Here is a 7,630-nt window from a genome sequence, read left to right as displayed (position 1 = left end):
AATAAATAAATAAAAAAATAAAAAAAAAATATATATATATATATATATGAGAATATTTTTTTTAAAACAAATTAAGTGATTAAATATTTTAACTCAGTTAACTCAGATTTATTTGCTTCAAAAATTAATTTGCATATCTTGCAAAGCCAAATTCAAACACTGTGCCATATTAGCTGTACATCTTTAGCACATCATCTCAGAACAAAACAGCGTGATTAAGTTATCACTGAGCCTTTCAAATCAACACTGCTGGAGTGTTGATGCTTACAACTAAATGTACTGTCGTAGTTTTGAGAATTGTTTCTGAGAAAAATTCTTGTAAAGATGTTTAGATCATATTGAAGGATCAAAGAAAGCTATTAAAGCAGTCTATGATTCAAAATACACTTCAAATTTGTTGATTTTACATTAGTTACAAAATATTATTCAAGTAAATACCTGTTAAAAGCTTCACATAAAAAATAGTATTTAAAAATGTGATTAATCGCAATTAATTACGGAATTTTTTTAGATTAATTAGTTGAAAAAATGTAATCGCTTAGCAGCACTACTATTATATATTTATTTATTTATCTATTATTTTCTGATGGTTTTCTGTCGCATGGATTGAAAGAGTGGACCCGTTCCCATTGTTAAAGACAATTTTTTTGTGACACATTTGCAATGTCCAGTCGAAACATTTCATCCCACTTAATGATAAGACTTACTAACTTAATTGTTGAATTTCTCATCACAGAACTCTCGTATTTGTAAATGTAAGAGATGCGCTTGTTTTTCTCAGTTCACCAGCACGGTGGTGTGCGGAATTTGTTTATGTTTCAACACAGTAGAATTCAGCCATTATTCATCCAAAAGCCCACAAGCAGCCGAAAATGAGCCTTGTTGCATTTCTCAAGGGAGTGTTTTAAGCTGGGCGTAAACACAAACATGCACGCTTTAATACACTCGTGAACACAAACACAGACCACAGTTCTCGCGTATGCTCGTAGACAAATACAAACTGAAATCCACCCAAGCAACATGAAGGGGCGAATATATGAAAGAAAATATATAAATAAATAAAAAAAATTGGCCACCTTCTCTTCTGAGTTTTTAGCTCCACCATCTGGCCTGCAATGACACCGTCTCAGTTTCACTCACACAAGCCCTTCCTTTGATACTTATTAAACAGCAATCAACGGGTTTTTACGGAGCACTCTGATTTTTCGGACTTGCCGAAAAAAATATAAAAAAATATTTGGAAAAAAATTAAAAATAATGTGTTGCAGTGCCAGAGCCTAACTGCGGCGTTGCGGTTGCCTTGTAAGGTATTGATTGTGAAGAGAATCTGGTGCACTGAGGTTTTTTTTTTTGCTCACTTGGGGGGTTGACTGGTAAAGGAAGGAGGGTGCCGCACTTTAAAAGAGATCAGTTGATGAGAGCCGTTATTAAGACTCTTCATTGGCTTTTGAAGACAAGCCAGCGGGATTATTCCTGACAGGTTACACAAAGTGCTGTCTTCATTCATAATGTTCCTGCTTTGAAAAAAAAAATTTGATTGTTTGTTGTATGATATGTGTCGGGGGTCCGTGGCGATTCTTGTCTCCTGTAGAGTCACATTGCAATATGCTAACTACGAAGTGAAGATAAATATTTTGGAGATGAAAGTATTATAAAGAAGATACACAACTCAAATTTAATGGTTTTTTTTGTGCTATCATCAAAAAAAAAAGAAATAGCCGAAATGTTGGGCGGAATTGTTTCTCAAATGTGCAATCCCGGCGATGTTAGAACAAGCGTGGACAGCACGGGGTCAATAATTAGTCGGGTGAAATCCTCTTGAACTATTTGCAGTGTCTTTTCTCGCATGCAAGCTTGTGGCAATTCATTCAAAATCAGTTTTTGTCGGGAGAAGCTCACCAATCTTCATTCAATTTCCAGACTTAAACCCTGTCGAGCATCCTGGTAAAGAGGAGACTTGAAAATGTTTACCGTCAGTTGACAGGAACAAAAATTGGATTGGCCTCTTTGTTCTAATACTTTTAGGGGAGCATGAAATTATTCCGCTACTCGGTGGAAGACAATTGAAAATTGATTAAAATTAATAATTAATAAAAAAAAAAAAGTTCAAATGAAAAAAGAAAAATTCATGTGTGTTATTCATGTTGTCAATTGCAATAAGCACAAATTAATTTGAACGCTTATCAATTTACTCCCACACCTAAAAAAGGTTTGCAGTATAATTACAATGATTCCAAAAATTACAATTACAAGTTTTTTGTTTTTGTAATATGCCCTTAATTTGCATGTCAACCACACAACAAAGAGCCCCATTCCATTGAAGCATTCTTGTTTAGAATTTGCTAAGGAGAGAATACAAAAGGGGGGGCAGGTTTGGTGCTTATTCAAAGATTGTACACGCAACATAAAAGAACAGAAACAAGAAGCGTCTATTAGTCGTAAATGATCTATAATGGCGTGATCCCGGGAGAGTCTCCCCTAAACGAGCAAATAAACGCCATTGTCAGGCCCCCCGATTTGCGGCAAATCCCTTATTTGGAGTAGGAATGTGCAAGGCTTTGTGGGTAATTAGCGAACATGCTCAGGAATGTTAGCGGGGCTTGGCAGGTGCATTTGATCTGCGGCGGGAGGCAAAAGCACTGTTGACAGAGAGAGCGAGAGGAGGGAAAGTGGGTGGAGGAAGAGAAGATTTCAAAGCGGAGAGGCAGGTTTATCTCATTTTCAACCTCGTTAGAGAACGGCAAGGCAACGCTTTTGGACGCAATTAGCAAAATTTAAAAAAAAAAAAGACAATTGTTAGAATTTGGGTTGGAAGCTTAATTACGCAAAGAGAATTTTATTGATTTTTTTTTTTTAAATAGTATGCTCACCAAAATAACAGGAAACGACCGACACCACTCACATAGCGTCTGCATCAAATATTCCAATTTAAATATGGGGGGTGGGGAGGACAAATCTGACCTAAAAAGAACCCCCCCACCCCTTCCGCCCCCCTGCTTGTAACACGGAGAAGTTGCTTAAATTTATCAGCAATCACAAACATATTTTTGATTTGCTTCCTCTCAAGGTGATGGCATATCAAATTGATAATAAACAATTACGTGGTTAAATACATCTCCCGCTGCTGAATTATTCACATGATTGTGTGTGGCGACCATGTGCTCAATGACGCCCAATTAGAGCAGATACGCTAAACCGAATTTGCAGGCGCCACAAGCAAAGTTTATATATAAGAGCTAATATTTGAAAGTCAAATTAAAGTTGAAACAGTCAGTAATAAGTGTTAATTAACTCTGGTTTTGTGTTGTGGTTTTTTTTTTCTTCTTCTTCTTCTCCTCTTTGCCAAAGCAGAATGGTGTACAATATTCACAAGGCGAGTGCTTAACATTTCGGACCACAAAGATACATTTCAAAGCATTGAATTATTCTTTTGATGTGCGTATTCTCCGGAGACCTGATATTATTTTAAGATCTCTTTGTTCAAAAATTCATTTTTATTATGGCCGCATGAAATGCATAGTAATTCCTCGGATAACTAGCCATTGGTGCAATTAACATCTTCGATCCCGTTCATATTGCTGATAATTTATACAGAGTAGGCGCCTCCCCCGTGATCGCTGACGGGGATCGGGCTCGCTCGCATTTAGAGAATCTGATGAAAATGGAATGTGAAACTTTAATGAACGGGGCTCCACTGTCACCATAATAAAGACTTTTTGAAACAACACCGAGGCCAGTTGAACGAGTAAGCCGACAGCGGCGCCAGTTGTCGTGACATCAAACCAATTAAAAGTGACGATAAATATTAACAGCGGCGGGTGTTAACAGAACACGACTGGGAAGCTGAGCTGTAAACAAGTGCTGGATGGATGATCGTTAAAACTGTGTCACATAAGGCTGCACGGCACAAGAGAAATTCTGATTCAAACACTAGAATTCATCAGTAAGGCTGAATGAGACGCGGATGATGATCTTGTGGCTGAAACGGAGAAAAATTTAAATCAAATATTGAATGATGATTGTGTCTGTGTGTGCCTTGCGATTGGCTGGCAACCAATTAAGGGTGTATGCCATTTGTTAGTGATGGCTAAATGAAGCTTCGAATCTGCTTCATGAAGCAGTTGTAGTATTTTTGGACTCCTGTAGATGGCACTCTCTGTTCAACATTGGGCTGAAATTGCCATTTTTTAAACTCTTTATTTAAAGCAACAGTGCCATCTAGAGGACTCCAAAAATTTCAAGCTTCATTTTCCCATCACGAGGGAACATGTTGTGTTGGGGTAACTGGTCCATACGCCTCAAAAAGAACACGCTCGAGAGTTTTGATTTACTTCCTTTCACAGATAGAGAAAAATTGTATTGTATAAAACATTTGGATACTTTTCAAAGCAAATGAAGCTTCAAATGTGCTTCATGAACCAGCTGCTGTATCTTTTAGTCCTCTAGATGGCACTGTTGCTTTAAATAAAGGGTTTAGAAAATGGCAATTCATTGTGCTTCCGGCCCAATGTTGAACAGAGAGCGCCACCTAGAGGAGTCCAAAAATAGTACAAGTGCTTCATGAAGCAGATTTGAAGCTTCATTTAGCCGTCACTAAGACTGAAGATCATTATCTAAGAAATTAAATGTTTTGGTCAAAGCATAGTGACATGTATGCATCACTTGTTGTGGTCGTCTTTTATAATCCGTCTTCATTAGAAAATATGAATCGCAATAGCTTCTGGGAAAAATCCCAGCTCCTATCGACCGTGTTTCAGTGTCGGAAAAATCTGAATATTCCTCAAGCTGACTCAAAGACAGACGCGTTTCTTTCAACTATACAAAGGCTGAAAATGAAAAAGTTTGGCAACTGTCGCGGTTCTAATAAATGGGCTGGATTAACGCAGAACTCTACTTAATGGGCCCGCATTGTTGAATTATCTATAGGCCTCAGTGATTCAGAAAGGACCATCAAAACCAAACTTGAGAGCAGTGTCTTGTAATTGAATAATACATTACATGCGGCAATTATTTCCGTTGGAAGCAGACTGACAAATCAATAACCAAGGGATCAAATCAAGGCCCGCCAAGCTCTTGTTTCCACTCCCCTTGTGACCAATTACATCAGCGCCGTTTAAACACCTGCAGTGTCACAGTCAGCTGTCACACACTCTCGAGGATGTGCAATCGCTGCGTCACACACATACACACGTTCACGTCCGGTTTGAAATGTATTTGCGTATGAACAAATTGGTGCCGTCCGGACTTTTGTGTCCGGATTGGGGCGAACAGAATTGTTGTGCATCTTGTTTGCAATCGTGCAACCTGATCGGGTAGCTTGACCTGCAGCTATCCATTATGCACCACGATTTCGCTTCGGGCTGTTTCTTCTCGTGTCATCCAATATGTAGTGCGATTAAGAGCGGGTGAAATGGGCTCTTTTAATGAACATGTTGCACGACACAAATACAGAAATCCATTTTGACGGTACGGTGTCACTGACCTGAACTTGCCGTCTGTTGGTGGACAAAATGTTTTCGATTTGAAATGTCAGCTGCTCCTTAAAAAAAAAAAAGGGCTCATATCAGGTCTCATTAAAAGTTGATGCGACTGCTGCGTTAGGAGAATATTGGCCGTCGTATATGAAGGTCTTGTTCTGTCCACCAAATTTTAGCCCAGAGTTTCACTCCAGAAAGATCAAAAGTTTTTTTGTTTTTTTTTAAGAGCAGATCATCACTCTTCACATCTGGAACTTCGAGGTCATTTCAAATACGGGAATTTCGGCGGTAGTTTGTATCCACAAAGGTGTATTCGAGGCGGCTTTCAATATCGGCCTAATTTTGCTGATATCGAACTAGTGGTGGGGAAATGAAGCTTCAAATTTGCTTCATGAAGCAGCTGCTGTATTTTTGAGTCCTCTAGGTGGCACTGTTGCTTTAAATAAAAGGTTTAAAAAATGACAAGTCATTGTGCTGAAACAGAGAGTGCCATCTAGAGGAGGCCAAAAATACGACAACTGCTTCATGAAGCAGATTTGAAGCTTCATTTACCCGTCACAACTGTTTCGTACCGCTCGCTGATTACTGAAGAAAAGTGTCGACTCTTTCTTTTGCCGAGTTGCATTTTAAACACAGCACTCTATGGCTCTTGAAAGACTCGTCAAAATGCTCCAAAAAGCAATATAAAGAAAAAAATTATTTGACACCAGCCGGCAGTGAACGAGTCAATCATCTGCGACATTTTGATTCAAATGAACACGGAGACGATTGGATGACAGCCACCCAATGTTTCATTTGTGCTTTTAATGCACCCGTCTGCTCGCTGTCATCTGAGAATAGATCATCAAACTAAAGCTGTCAATACTCGCCAACACGCGCAGGATCCTCCGAGCAATAATAGCCTGGAGTCAAACCATGCGTCTTCCATGATAGATTGATACAACTCCCCAATGCATTGTTTGTTTACTTAAGACCGAGAAAAATGTAAACCGCCATCCCTTTATATTTACTCAGGTTATTGAAGAGCACAGCTTGTCCAAAACAGTGTCATTATTAATTAGGGTTGAACACCTTGCCAAAGGCAGTCCGACAGCAACGGAGCTCATCAAAACACGGAAGACACAAGCAGTTGCAGCACCTGTCGTTATTTGCCAACAGTGGTGGGCGGTCAAGGCCTTCAAGGCCTTCGCTGCTGGCCTAACATAATCAGGAAAAAAATGATCATATTCTTCACGTTGATGTCATGTTATTTCCCAGTGTTGTATTTTCAGGTTAGAGTTTTTGTCCAATCAGAATTTAGCTAGCTCCTGTTGCCGGGCAGATTTCACAATCTGCGAGGTAAACAGTGGAAGGAAGGAAAGGGACATTGATGAATTAAAAATCACAAGTAGAACAGCGGCAGCAAGTTGCTCTGATGTCAAGATGGCGAGAAAAGTGCGCGAGTGAGTTTTACAGAAGGTTAAAACCTCCACAGGCTAGCCGAAGCAACACGAAGGACTTCACATGCATCAAACGAAGCGGCGGCTTTCCGCCATTCTCTGTGGTGGGCTCGCTTTGCATATTTCACAGCGGTGGCTTTCTTATCAATGCGCACATTTTTTTGTTGATGTGCTTGGCGGGTTTCATGTTTGCGGCCAACCCGACAAAATCGGTCACTTTTGTTTTGTTTTTTTTTTAAAAATCACATGTTGGTGTTTTGAGCCGTGCAGTCGTTCTTCCCGTCTAAAATCTAAGAGGGCAACTTTTGTTTGGAGCACATAAAAGCCTCAAGATGACCTATGGTTGCAGGCAGACCTTTAAAGAAATGGAGGACAAATGCGACGGGCCTCCCGTGCGAGCGAACAAGATGAATGTGAACCAGCGCGTTGCTTCTGTGATGTCTTTGACCTGCAAAGTTCAAAGCTGCGCCCAGACTCCGGACCCCCCGTCCGGCGAGAGAGCACCTCAGACAAAGGCTTTGTTCATAATAAAGTCAATCCACCATATTGTTTCCCTTTGAGCTCAACTCCGTTTCGACGGGGAACAGACCAGCGCACCAAAAGGTTAGGCTGCACCAAAACTGTAGAATACTTTTTTTCACTTCGCTTTGCATAAAGGCTTGATGCTAACATAAAGGCAATTACTTTTTTTTTATGAATCGATTTTTCAATTAG

The sequence above is a fragment of the Idiotropiscis lumnitzeri genome, chromosome 5, assembly GCF_059441095.1.
Source record: "Idiotropiscis lumnitzeri isolate Australia: NSW breed Sydney's pygmy pipehorse chromosome 5, RoL_Ilum_1.0, whole genome shotgun sequence".
Classification (NCBI taxonomy): domain Eukaryota; kingdom Metazoa; phylum Chordata; class Actinopteri; order Syngnathiformes; family Syngnathidae; genus Idiotropiscis; species Idiotropiscis lumnitzeri.
Note: the sequence above shows the minus strand (reverse complement) of the source record.